Below are 14,859 nucleotides of genomic sequence, written 5' to 3'. Positions count from 1 at the left end.
GGCATCTGGTATCATCTTTGGGGAAGAAGAAATAATTGAGTCTTTCGAAAGGCTTTGCTGGGAGTGCGCCCTCAGAGGTGAGGGAGAGTTGGGCATTTTTCTTCAGGTTTGCCCTGCCATAAAAGACGAAGGTCGACATATATAGAGATAATATCAAGTGGTGGTACTTTTTACCTTTGTCGACAAACGTTTTGATCCCGCAAATCTGGCTTTTTGAAATAGTGGCGCCTCTTCGATCTCTGAACACGCCTCTTCGATTTCTGAACACGCCTCTTCGATTTCTGAGCAGGCGCCCCTTCGATTTCTGAACGACACGTGGTAGTGCAGATGCGGCTCCTTTTGACAAAGCTGCACGCGTCTTCTGAAAAGCAGAGAAAGCGTCGCCGAACTTTGCGCTTGTCGGCTAAAGATGTGTAGTTGTGATGATGGCCTCCACGTGTTGTCTGAAAAGAAGAAATCTTTTGACAAAGTTGAACGCGCCTTCTGAAAAGCCGAGAAAGCGTCGCCTAAATTACGCCGGAGATTCCGGCTTTTTTTTTTGAATTGGTGGACGCGTCGCCTTGGCTTTTTTATTGAGCTATCGATCACCACAACAAACACACTCTGCAGATTTCCCATTCTTGAAAATCGACTCCGGCCCTTTGAAATTTAACTCCATCCCTTCTCTTTGAACACTTTTAAAAAAAATGGCAAACTCATCGAACCTTAGCTTGGAATTGAGCCTTAGCAGTGATACGGGCGCGCCGCGTCAAGGTAATGTATGGCGCCCTTCTTTCTTTTCTTCTAACGGTCCTCTCACAGGTGAAGACTCCGTGATGCAGGACGCCACAACAGCTACAATAGTAGCTAGGAACCTCCTCACTCCAAAAGATAGTAGGCTGCTGTCAGGACGGTCCGATGAGTTGGCCGTTCAAGAGTCCCTCGCACTTAGTGTTCAGTGTGCGAGTTCTGTGTCCAACATGGGCCAACGCCTGCTTGCCCGCTCCCGTCAGGTGGAATCATTGATGGCAGAGGTGGAAAGTCTCAAGCAGGAGATCCAGCAGCTGAAGTATGAGAATAGAAGTTTGCACGTGCTTGCAAACAACTATTCGACGGGCATGAAGAGGAAGCTTGATGAGCTGCAAGAGTCTGAAGGTCGGATTCACAGTGACCGTCAAAGGTTCTCGTCTTTCCTCCAGAGGCACCTTTTTCCTGGCTCATCCAGCGCTTGGCCAAGTATTGAGGCCCGGAATGCTCTATCTTCGATGCCTTCTGCTCCTATGCCTTCCGCTCCGATGCCTTCTGTTCCTACGCCTTCCGCTCCTACGCCTTCTGTTCCTACGCCTTCCGCTTCAAGAGTAAAGCCACGTAGTGGGGCCTCAAGCAAACACCCTTTGTGAAGCACCATCTTTCTTTGTTTAGCAGTGCCTATCAATAAATCAAACATTTTCTCAATGTTACAATCATAGACTCACACAATTAATAAACAAACAAACAATAACAACTAAACAACCTAACAAGGCAGAAACGAAATAGCAACAAAGAAAAGAATTTTTTTTTTATTTTATTTTATTTTATTTTTTTTAAATTTTTATCAAATTTTCGGAGTTTTATACCAAGACACTATAAAACACACTAAAACACTCTAAAAACGCTTAAAACAGCAAGAAACAACATTCTAAGTGAAAGGTGAATAAATCCCACGAAATTCATGCAAATACAAATTGTTTACCCCCCCCCCCCACACTTAAATCAAACTTTGTCCTCAATGTTTTAAGCAGAAAGTCACAACAGAGCAAGCAAATAAACAAATTCGAGAAAGAAAGCAAAGTAAAGGCAGTAAAGAAAAAGAAAGGAATAAAAATAAGTCTCTTAAAGGGGTTTCCAAGTTCTTCTCTATTCGGATGCATGGGTTGCCTCCCACGAAGCGCTTTCTTTTACGTCTTGCAGCCGGACGGTACCTCCGTTTAAGCTTGACTAGGTTCCACGGCATGGAGGGGTACCTCCTCCACGACATGCTCCTCAAACATCTCGTAATAGGGCTTCAATCGATGCCCATTCACTTTGAATTCTTGCTGCGTCCTTGAACTTTTGATTTGCACTGCACCATGAGGGAAAACATTAGTAACAACAAACGGGCCAATCCATTTAGAACGCAACTTACCAGGAAACAAACGTAGGCGAGAGTTAAAAAGTAACACTTTCTGCCCAACTGTGAAGGTCTTGGTTCGAATCATTTTATCATGGAATGCTTTGGTCTTGGCTTTGTACATCCGGGCATTCTCATAGGCTTCATTCCGAATCTCCTCAAGTTCATTCAATTGGAGCTTCCTATGAACTCCCGCTGCATCTATGTCCATGTTGAAAATCTTCACGGCCCAATGTGCCTTGTGCTCTAACTCTACGGGCAAATGACATGGCTTACCATAGACGAGCCGAAAAGGTGACATCCCAATGGGTGTTTTGTATGCCGTACGATATGCCCACAGTGCATCATCTAAACGTAAGCTCCAATCCCTCCTTGTTGGTCCAACGGTCTTCTCCAAAATTTGTTTTATTTCTCGGTTAGACACCTCGGCTTGGCCATTTGTTTGAGGATGGTAAGGTGTGGAGTCCTTATGGTTGACATGGTACTTTCTTAGCAACGCCTCAATGGTCCGATTGCAAAAGTGAGACCCTCCATCACTTATGATTACTCTCGGCATTCCAAACCTAGCAAAAATGTTAGTTTTCACGAAATCTGCAACTACCTTAGAATCGTTAGTACGGGTGGCTTTTGCTTCCACCCATTTAGAAACATAATCAACGGCTAGCAAGATATAAGTGAAACCATAAGATGGAGGGAAAGGGCCCATGAAATCAATGCCCCAAACATCAAAAATTTCAACATTAAAGACAGGGGTTTGCGGCATTTGGTCCTTGGTACCTATGTTACCCATTCGTTGGCAACGATCACAAGACATACAAAAGGTTCTAGCATCCCTAAATATAGTCGGCCAATAAAAACCACACTCTAGAACCTTGAGGGCAGTGCGTTGTGTGCCAAAATGACCACCACATGCATATGTGTGACAAAAGCTTAGAATTGAGTGAAATTAAGAATCATGCACACATCTACGTACAATTTGATCTGAGCAATACTTCCACAAATAAGGGTCATCCCAAACATAGAAACGTGCATCATTTTTAAGCTTATCACGTTGGTGCTTGTTTAGTTCATTTGGAATTTGTTTAGTCACCAAGTAATTCACTAAATCTGCATACCATGGTTCACTTACCTCAATGGATAGCAGCTGCTCATCGGGAAAAGTTTCAGGGATAGGTACGGCATGTTCATGCTCCTCGTGGATCATTCGGCTTAAATGGTCAGCCACTACATTCTCGCTTCCTTTCTTATCCCGGATTTCAATATCAAATTCTTGAAGAAGAAGAATCCAACGGATAAGCCTCGGCTTTGCTTCCTTTTTCGTGAGCAAGTACCTCAAAGCTGCATGATCAGAATAAACGATTACTTTAGTACCAATTAAATATGAACGAAATTTATCTAAAGCAAAAACCACAGCTAGAAGTTCTTTTTCCGTCGTGGAGTAGTTCAATTGGGCATCATTGAGAGTCCGAGAGGCATAGTATATGACATGCGGCCGCTTGTCTCTTCTTTGTCCTAGAACAGCTCCTAATGCATAGTCGGATGCATCGCACATGAGCTCGAACGGAAGGCTCCAATCTGGAGGTACAATAATGGGGGCCGAGACTAGCTTCTCCTTGAGTTGGTTAAATGCCGAATTACACTCTTCATCAAACTTGAATGGCACATCTTTTTGAAGCAATCGGCAAAGAGGGTTGGACATCTTGGAGAAGTCCTTGATAAAACGCCTATAGAACCCTGCATGGCCAAGAAACGAACGTACCTCTCTAACCGAAGTAGGAGAGGGTAAGTGACGTACAAGGTCTATTTTCGATTTATCTACTGCAATTCCTTTTTCTGAAACAATATGTCCTAAAACTATACCTTGTTTCACCATAAAGTGACATTTCTCCCAATTCAAGACAAGGTTAGTTTCAACACATCGTTTCAAAATTAAGGTCAGATTATCCAAGCAATTATCAAATGAACTCCCAAAGACACTGAAATCATCCATGAAAACCTCAATGATCTTTTCAACAAAATCGGAAAATATACTTACATTACACCTTTGGAAAGTGGCCGGTGCGTTGCATAAGCCAAATGGCATGCGACGATAAGCAAATGTTCCAAAGGGACATGTGAATGTGGTCTTCTCTTGATCATCCGGGGCTATCACAATTTGGTTATATCCAGAGTATCCATCAAGAAAACAGTAAAAAGCATGACCGGCTAACCTTTCGAGCATCTGGTCGATGAATGGCAAAGGAAAGTGATCTTTCCTAGTCATGGCATTTAGCTTCCGGTAATCGATACATACCCGCCATCCAGTCTGAATGCGTGTAGGCACGAGCTCATTCTCATCATTCTTGATAACAGTTACTCCGGACTTCTTGGGAACGACTTGAACTGGAGAGACCCAACGGCTATCGGAGATAGGGTAGATCACTCCGCAATCCAAAAGCTTGATTATTTCCTTCTTTACCACTTCCATCATCGGAGGGTTGAGACGGCGTTGAGCCTCTCGAGTTGGTTTAGCCCCCTCCTCAAGAAGTATACGGTGCATGCATGTGGTAGGGCTTATTCCTTTAATGTCGGCCAAAGTCCACCCTATGGCCGTTTTGTGCTCTCGCAGCACCCTCACAAGCTTCTCCTCCTCCATTGCCGTGAGACTTGATGAAATGATGACGGGCAATGTTTCGCCTTTTCCCAAAAACACATACTTCAAATGGTCCGGCAACGGCTTAAGTTCAAGCGATGGTGCCTGAACAACAGAAGGTAGCATCTTAGTGGAAACTGAATTTGAAAGTGAGAGTGGAACCTTACCATATTGTTGTGGCAATGACTCAAGGTCTGCCACAACCTCAATTATTTCTTCACTAGAACCCATTGCAAAGAATTCCTCCTCCTTGCCGTGGCCTTGCATTGGCCCAAATCCTTCATTTTTGCGCTCTATGGCCTTAGTGATGGTTGTTTCCAGGGCGTCCTCGTTCAATTCTTCAAGGTATACCTGCGCCAAAGAATCGATAACATCAATGGAAAAACAAGAATGGTCATCAACGGGATATCTCATAGTTTCAGAAATATTAAAATCAATCACTTCCCCATTGATGCGAGAATTATACGCGCACAAATTAAACCCTCTTTTTGTCAAATTGTAGTATATGTATAAGTAGGGATCGTTCTAGACCGGGGATTAGGAGGGATTGTTAATCACTTGGATTTGACTCAAAAACATAAAAACACAATATAAAACACTAAACTAGACTCAAAGAATGTAAAACCAAACTTTAAAACACTAAAACAAACCAAAAGACTCAAACATCACCCAAAACACTCAAAACTGCCTTAAAAACACTTTCTGGGCAGTTTTGAGCACTTTGGTGAATTTGGACGAAATTGGGAAATAAATTGAATCAAAACTCTTAAAAACACAAACTAAGATACTTTCTAACTAAATTGGACAATAAAGTAAAGGGGGATTTAGATTTATACGAAAATTGAAATAACAAAACAAGTAATAAACTAAACAGATTGTAAAACAAATTTGATGGAATGGAATGAATGGATGATAGAATGGCTAAGGGGGTCATCTCCACATATGTTACACTTGCATACAATATTGATTCTCAGTTGGTCTTTCGATAAATTATGAAACTCAACACTCCGGGTTAATTAGGTCCGCTTAAATTAACCGTCAAGTTTTCCTTAAGTTAATGAATTGGATGGGTTAGCGCAACGCAATTCACAACATTCTCCAAAAGTCCTTTACGTGAACAGCACAATAAAGATACAATCAAAGATCATTAAGCAACATGAAAACTATAAGTGTTGATGAGGCATTCGTTACTATGGAATACGCATGAAACTTATGCCAAGAATTCGTTTAACGCGATTGTTTATAAGCAACCTCCACTACTTGTGAATATAAGTTCATAACGATTAGGTGAAATTCACTTATATTCTAGCGTCATATTCATGCATGAAAATTAAGCGCGCATTCTTAATAAACATACATAAATAAGTTATCAATCAAACGGTTAAACAAATTGAATCAACAACTTATGAAATTCCAACGAAAGTTAATCAATTCATATTGCAAATATAAACATAGTTTCGAATCACCCCCTAGCTAAAGGGGGTTTAGTTCCTCATAACTTTGAAATCAAAGAAACACCTAAACATTCCAACACCTCAAACTTGAATTGTATGAACGTTTAGGCACTCTTCTCTTCCATTCCTCATACATACAAAACAAAGAGAATTAAATTTAAACTTTGAAATCAAAGAAACACCTAAACATTCCAACAACTCAAACTTGAATTGTATGAACGTTTAGGCACTCTTCTCTTCCTCGTTGTTGTAGCACAAGGTCTAAGGAGATGTTTAGGGCTTTAGGTGTATGTGGAATGGAGTGGGGAATTATGGAAATGGATGAGGAGTGGTGTTTGGATTATAAGGGAAGAGATGGGAAGCTCACGGCTAAGAGAGAAAGGGATGTGTTTGTGGTGTGTTGTGTATGAAAATGAGATGTTCATGAATGAATGAATGCAAGGGTATTTATAGGAGTAGTGGAGGGAACATATGGCTATGTCATTTGTAGGTGAAGTAGGTGGATGTTGTAGGTGAAGTAGGTGGATGTTGTAGGTGAAGTGGATGTTGTAGGTGAAGTAGGTGGATGTTGTAGGTGAAGTGGGTGGATGTTGTAGGTGAAGTGGGTGGATGTTGTAGGTGAAGTAGGTGGATGTTGTAGGTGAAGTGGATGTTGTAGGTGAAGTAGGTGGATGTTATGTTAAGTGATAAGTGATAAGTGATATGATATGTGGTTATGATATGATAAGTGGTTAAGTGGTGATGATAAGTGATAAGTGATTAAGTGATATGATATGTGGTGATGATAAGTGATAAGTGCATGTGGGTTAACTAATGAAGGAAATGCATGTGCAATGACAATGTGTTAGAATGGATGTGTGTTATGCATGGCATGATTGGGATTAGGAAAGGTTTAAATGTCCTAAAACTAAAGAGAACAAGGTTCCAACACTTTGGCTCCAATTAGGTCTTCAATTTCGTCCAACACTTTGGCTTCAAGCATAAGCTATCCGTCCTTAGCCTAAAAGTGCTCCAAAAGTCTCCAAAATGCATCTTTTTGCTCCTTTAGCCCTTTGGACCTACAAACACACGAAAATAGCTTAAAGTACTAAAATAACTAAAGAAACATAACGTAAATGTACGAGAACAAGCCATTTAAGTCGCATAAATATGCTCCTATCAAATACCCCCACACTTAGCTTTTGCTAGTCCTCGAGCAAAACAGAAAAACAAAACAAAAAGAACAAAACACAACCTACACCTTCCAACAATCGTATCAGGGACTTCCAATGCACATGACAAGTTAAAAATCATTATTCTCACAGATTTGAGCCATCTTTACACTTAAGTACATTCTTAATCATAGTCACCACATACTAGTTCACAATTAAGCAATTAAAACACATTTCAAATGTAGTAACATGCCTTTAGAGAATTCCCTCAATTTCTTACTAGATGTACTCTCGTTTTTCACACAGATTTTCTGACTACACACCCTACACTAGGTATATGTGAGAAGATTGATGTAAACATGTAGACGAACACTCACATATGTTATAATAAGGAAAGCATTTTCTGGAGTTAATAAGCATGTTTAGATATGATCTCATGAATAGAATGCTACTACTTAGACGCGAGAACCAGTGACACCATAAGCTCATACCAAGTTCAAACTCCACAATTGAAATACATAACACTCAATATAGAAGTCAAAGGGTAGTAACGGGGCTAGGGTATTGGCTAACAATGAAAGGTGAAGGATAAACAAACATTCTTAAAGCAATAGTGAGCAAAGTATTGAATTAGACACTTAGAATTCCCTTAAGAACGCAGAAGTCAACTTTGAACACCCAAGGGAAAATCACACAAAACTTAGGGCCATATTCAACTTTTTGGACCCTTTCTTCAACCATCAACGCTCGTGAGTTCATTCTTACTTATTTTCACTCCTTTTTTTTTTTTTTTTTTTTTTTTTTTCTTTTCTTCTTTTTCTTTTGAATCTCAAAACATACATATAAACGTAAGAACAAACTTTTACTCCCCCACACTCATTTTCTTGCATAATGTAACTCAAAAGGAATTCATTTAAGTCATGCTCACTAAACTTTAAGAACAAGGGTATAGGAAAGTCCTACTCTAAGCTAGGTAAGGGGTGATGTGGGTAAACAAGGAATAAAGGCAAAACGAGGCTCAACGGGGTTAAAACTTACAACATATACGAAGTATGGGAAGTAAGGCTATTTGGCTATGGTGGTGGTCACTACACAACTTCTTCTTGAATATGTGTTATGCAAATCAATAACATGCTTTGAATGAAATGGGCATGAGTTCTAGCATTTGGAACTATATGATGAAACGCCTTCTAAGTAGTAACCAAGCAAAGAATAATGAGATCATGCAACGACTTTAGAAAACAAGAAATCACAGATTATACTCTCCAAAGAACGTTATAGGCTCAAGTCTCTCAGGGTTGTAGTGTTTGTTTGAGTCCCTTCCTTCAAGCATGTTACAAAAACGAATTTTTTTCTTTTATGATTGCATGTGAAGTCATACATTATAACCATAACCAAGCATATACCAAGAGTAAATCAAACTTTTCTCTATGTTTATAACTCTTTCTAACCGTCATGCAATTATAAACCAAATCCTTATCATTGTGTTGGAAGGTACCCTAAGACACAAACACACAAAAACGACTCAAAACACTCTTTTTAGGGTTTTTAAAACAAGTTTTTCAAATTTTTATGTGATTTTCGGAGTTATAAAACAAAACACACTAAAACACTCTAAAACAACTTAAAAACACCTTAAAACAGCAAGGAACAACATTTGAAGTTATGGGTGATAAAATCCCACGAATTTGCATTAAATAAACTTAGTTACCCCCCCACACTTAAATCAAACATTGTCCTCATTGTTTTAAGCATATGGTTCACACAAAACATAAGTAAACACACAAAAAACATTTAAACATACTAAACATGGCAGAATGTAATTAACAAAGAGAAGAGTTTAGGGACGCAAATCTGGTTATGGAGTGTAAATTCCCTCTTCTCCTTGGTGATTGCATTGAGGCTTTGATCTTTGTGATTCCACAGGCTTACTCTTGAACTGGTTTCCGCCCATCGTTGATTTTCCTTTGTTCTACTCTTGAACTGGGCAGCAGGATTCCTTTTAGGGTCTCCCCCGAAGGTCTGAGCTTCCTCCTGTTATCTGTTTCTTTGTTCAATCTTTGCAGGAGTGGTCCCTTCTCTGGAAGTGTAACAACCGTTGAAGATGACTACTCGAGAGCAACGCTAGGTAAGCAATCAGGAATAGATTCCAGGCAGTTGGCTCCAGATCAGTAGACTGACTCCAAGTGCCGGGTGATTGCTTCTTTTACTTTGCCATGCAAGTAAGAACAAGGACAAAGAAAAAGACAGGGAAAGAGCATGATATGAGATATTTTTGCTTTTGACCTTGATGATATGAGATACCTTTGCTTTGAAGAAGCGGTGAATGAATCAGCACATGCTTCAATCCGCCGTTTCCTCCTGGGTCATATGTACTCCAGGCATCTGGTATCATCTTTGGGGAAGAAGAAAGAATTGAGTATTTCGAAAGGCTTTGCTGGGAGTGCGCCCTCAGAGGTGAGAGAGAGTTGGGCATTTTCTTCAGGTTTGCCCTGCCATAAAAGACGAAGGTCGACATATATAGAGATAATATCAAGTGGTGGTACCTTTTACCCTTGTCGACAAACGTTTTGATCCCGCAAATCCGGCTTTTTGAAATAGTGGCGCCTCTTCGATCTTTGAATACGCCTCTTCGATTTCTGAGCAGGCGCCCCTTCGATTTCTGAACGACGCCCCTTCGCTTTCTGAACGACACGTGGTAGTGCAGATGCGGCTCCTTTTGACAAAGCTGCACACGTCTTCTGAAAAGCAGAGAAAGCGTCGCCGAACTTTGCGCTTTGTCGGCTAAAGATGTGTAGTTGCGATGATGGCCTCCACGTGTTTTCAGCTTTGTCAGAAATCTTTTGACAAAGTTGAACGCGTCTTCTGAAAAGCAGAGAACGCGTCGCCTAAATTACGCCGGAAATTCCGGCTTTTCGAATTGGTGGACGCGTCGTCTTGGCTTTTTATAGAGCTATCAATCACCCCAACACACACACTCTGAAGATTTCCCATTCCTGAAACTCGACTCCGGCCCTTTGTGAAATTTTAACTCCATCCACCCCTTCTCTTTGAACACTTTTGAAAAAAATGGCAAACTCATCGAACCTTAGCTTAGATTTGAGTCTCAGCAGCGATCCGGTTGCGCCCCGTCAAGGTAATGTATGGCGCCCTTCTTTTTTATCTTCTAACGGTCCTCTTTCAGGTGAAGACTCTGTGATGCAGGACGCCACAACAGCTACAATAGTAGCTAAAAACCTCCTCACTCCAAAAGATAGTAGGCTGCTGTCAGGACGGTCCGATGAGTTGGCCGTTCAAGAGTCCCTCGCACTTAGTGTTCAGTGTGCGAGTTCTGTGTCCAACATGGGCCAACGCCTGCTTGCTCGGTCCCGCCAAGTGGAATCGTTGATGGCAGAGGTGGAAAGACTTAAGCAAGAGATCCAGCAGCTTAAGTACGAGAATAGAAGTTTGCATGTGCTTGCAAATAACTATTCGTCGGGGATGAAGAGGAAGCTTGATGAGCTGCAAGAATCTGAGGGTCGAATTCACAGTGACCGTCAAAGGCTTGCGTCTTATCTCCAGAGGCACCTTTTTCCTGGGTCATCCAGCGCTTGGCCAAGTATTGAGGCCTGGAATGCTCTAGCTCCGATGCCTCCCGCTCCGATGGCTTCTGCTTCGATGCCTCCCGCTTCTATGCCTCCCGCTTCTATGCCTTCCGCTTCTGCGCCTCGTAGTGGGGCTTCACGCAAACAACCTTTGTGAAGCTCCACCTTTCTCCATGTTTAGAATCTTTTTTTTTTTTTTTTTTTTTTTTTTTTTTTTTTTTTTTTATTAACATAAATAAAATCAAACGGCATGGAATTGGTCCTTGAATGGAAGGTGATACTTGAAGTGAACCGGCAATGGTTTGAATTCTAGTGTAGGTGCCTGATTCATAAAAAACAGCAAGTTAGTATAAAATGTAAAGGAATTTGAAAAAAACTTACTTGTTTTGTCCGACAAGAACTCAATGACAAACACCACTCCTTTGAAAGTTTCAGGGATATTGGACTTGGCCAGATTGCAAGTGATGGTTATGACTTGTCCAATGTCATCAAATTTAACTTCTTTGGATTTTGTGGTTTCAAGAACGTCCTCTTTGATGAATTCATGACATTCCCTACTTGTCACCTTTGAAAGGGCTTCCAAGATGTCTTTTTCACCTTCTTCTTCCTTGGAAGTCATGAATCTGCAAGGAATAGGGATACTTGTTGGAACGGGGTTAAAAATAATGAAATTTGGAACAACCATACCTGTATTAGATGGTATAGGAGCAATAGGTGCCTCCGGTAAAGGTGTTTCCACCCTTTCCGTGGGTTGGGTGTATTTCTCTTCCTTGTGATTTGATTTTGATGGTTGAGGGTCCGTTCCAACCTCCTTGTCACTTCTCAACATGATAGCATTGGTGTTTTCAAATTCTCCCTTCTGATTTGCAATGGTTGAACTAGGGAGTTCGCCTTGGTCTCGAAACTGTCCTACGAACTCCGCGATCTGCCCAATTTTCTTATCCAAGTGGTCCAACCTTTGTGGTGGCTGCATAGGCGTTGAATAGAACTCCTCATATGGCTGCCAATATCCTTCTTGTTGAGCCTCATTGTCTTGATTTTGTGAGCCCTGCACCAAACAAATTAATTCATTAAGCTTTTGATTATAATCTATTGACGAACTTGAGTTTGGTTGGGCATATTGAATATGAGGTTGTGGTGGCTGCCAATATCCTCCTTGTTGAGCATTTTGAGGTTCCCACCACATAGAGTTTGAATGATCACTCCAATCCGAATTGTAAGTATTGGAAAACACGTTATTCCTTGATTGAAGATTAGATATATCAACTCTTTGCATTTGGGACCTTTCCATGAGCTGTGACAAAAGAGAAGCGTTATCAAGTGTCATGTTGTTCTTAACAAACAAAACACAAATAAAAACTAAATCTAAAAGACAATACAGAAACAAACAATCCAAGGGATTAGCAAATTTTCTAGTCCCCGGCAACGGCGCCAAAATTTGATGCGAGAATTATACGCGCACAAATTAAACCCTCTTTTTGTCAAATTGTAGTATATGTATAAGTAGGGATCGTTCTAGACCGGGGATTAGGAGGGATTGTTAATCACTTGGATTTGACTCAAAAACATAAAAACACAATATAAAACACTAAACTAGACTCAAAGAATGTAAAACCAAACTTTAAAACACTAAAACAAACCAAAAGACTCAAACATCACCCAAAACACTCAAAACTGCCTTAAAAACACTTTCTGGGCAGTTTTGAGCACTTTGGTGAATTTGGACGAAATTGGGAAATAAATTGAATCAAAACTCTTAAAAACACAAACTAAGATACTTTCTAACTAAATTGGACAATAAAGTAAAGGGGGATTTAGATTTATACGAAAATTGAAATAACAAAACAAGTAATAAACTAAACAGATTGTAAAACAAATTTGATGGAATGGAATGAATGGATGATAGAATGGCTAAGGGGGTTATCTCCACATATGTTACACTTGCATACAATATTGATTCTCAGTTGGTCTTTCGATAAATTATGAAACTCAACACTCCGGGTTAATTAGGTCCGCTTAAATTAACCGTCAAGTTTTCCTTAAGTTAATGAATTGGATGGGTTAGCGCAACGCAATTCACAACATTCTCCAAAAGTCCTTTACGTGAACAGCACAATAAAGATACAATCAAAGATCATTAAGCAACATGAAAACTATAAGTGTTGATGAGGCATTCGTTACTATGGAATACGCATGAAACTTATGCCAAGAATTCGTTTAACGCGATTGTTTATAAGCAACCTCCACTACTTGTGAATATAAGTTCATAACGATTAGGTGAAATTCACTTATATTCTAGCGTCATATTCATGCATGAAAATTAAGCGCGCATTCTTAATAAACATACATAAATAAGTTATCAATCAAACGGTTAAACAAATTGAATCAACAACTTATGAAATTCCAACGAAAGTTAATCAATTCATATTGCAAATATAAACATAGTTTCGAATCACCCCCTAGCTAAAGGGGGTTTAGTTCCTCATAACTTTGAAATCAAAGAAACACCTAAACATTCCAACACCTCAAACTTGAATTGTATGAACGTTTAGGCACTCTTCTCTTCCATTCCTCATACATACAAAACAAAGAGAATTAAATTTAAACTTTGAAATCAAAGAAACACCTAAACATTCCAACAACTCAAACTTGAATTGTATGAACGTTTAGGCACTCTTCTCTTCCTCGTTGTTGTAGCACAAGGTCTAAGGAGATGTTTAGGGCTTTAGGTGTATGTGGAATGGAGTGGGGAATTATGGAAATGGATGAGGAGTGGTGTTTGGATTATAAGGGAAGAGATGGGAAGCTCACGGCTAAGAGAGAAAGGGATGTGTTTGTGGTGTGTTGTGTATGAAAATGAGATGTTCATGAATGAATGAATGCAAGGGTATTTATAGGAGTAGTGGAGGGAACATATGGCTATGTCATTTGTAGGTGAAGTAGGTGGATGTTGTAGGTGAAGTAGGTGGATGTTGTAGGTGAAGTGGATGTTGTAGGTGAAGTAGGTGGATGTTGTAGGTGAAGTGGGTGGATGTTGTAGGTGAAGTGGGTGGATGTTGTAGGTGAAGTAGGTGGATGTTGTAGGTGAAGTGGATGTTGTAGGTGAAGTAGGTGGATGTTATGTTAAGTGATAAGTGATAAGTGATATGATATGTGGTTATGATATGATAAGTGGTTAAGTGGTGATGATAAGTGATAAGTGATTAAGTGATATGATATGTGGTGATGATAAGTGATAAGTGCATGTGGGTTAACTAATGAAGGAAATGCATGTGCAATGACAATGTGTTAGAATGGATGTGTGTTATGCATGGCATGATTGGGATTAGGAAAGGTTTAAATGTCCTAAAACTAAAGAGAACAAGGTTCCAACACTTTGGCTCCAATTAGGTCTTCAATTTCGTCCAACACTTTGGCTTCAAGCATAAGCTATCCGTCCTTAGCCTAAAAGTGCTCCAAAAGTCTCCAAAATGCATCTTTTTGCTCCTTTAGCCCTTTGGACCTACAAACACACGAAAATAGCTTAAAGTACTAAAATAACTAAAGAAACATAACGTAAATGTACGAGAACAAGCCATTTAAGTCGCATAAATATGCTCCTATCACCCATCGAATTCCATTGTCAAGGTGCCTTTGTATACATCAATCTTCGTTCGGGCCGTCTTCATGAATGGCCTACCAAGGAGAATCGGCAAAGATGTAGAATGGGCTGAATCCTCCATGTCTAGGACGTAGAAATCAGCCGGAAAAATTAAATGGTTCACCTGCACAAACACATCCTCCAAAACTCCTTTTGGATACGCGTTAGAACGATCAGCCAATTGTATAATTACACCATCTTGTTTTAATTCACCCAAATTCATAGATGCATAAATAGAATAAGGCATGACATTTATGGATGCACCTAAAT

The 14,859-nt window shown here is 40.1% G+C and overlaps 1 protein-coding gene across 1 annotated transcript in view; it reads right to left on the bottom strand.

Moving 5' to 3' along the window:
- LOC148693523 (uncharacterized) overlaps positions 1-14,859 on the bottom strand; it is a 74,878-nt gene that overhangs the window by 4,923 nt on the left and 55,096 nt on the right. The gene's annotated exons all lie outside the window — the stretch shown is intronic.

The sequence above is a fragment of the Pyrus communis genome, chromosome 10 (genome assembly GCF_041283825.1).
Source record: "Pyrus communis isolate YQ-2024b chromosome 10, ASM4128382v1, whole genome shotgun sequence".
Lineage (NCBI taxonomy): Eukaryota > Viridiplantae > Streptophyta > Magnoliopsida > Rosales > Rosaceae > Pyrus > Pyrus communis.
The sequence above is the reverse complement of the archived record's forward strand: the minus strand, read 5'-3'. Positions and strand labels throughout refer to the sequence as shown.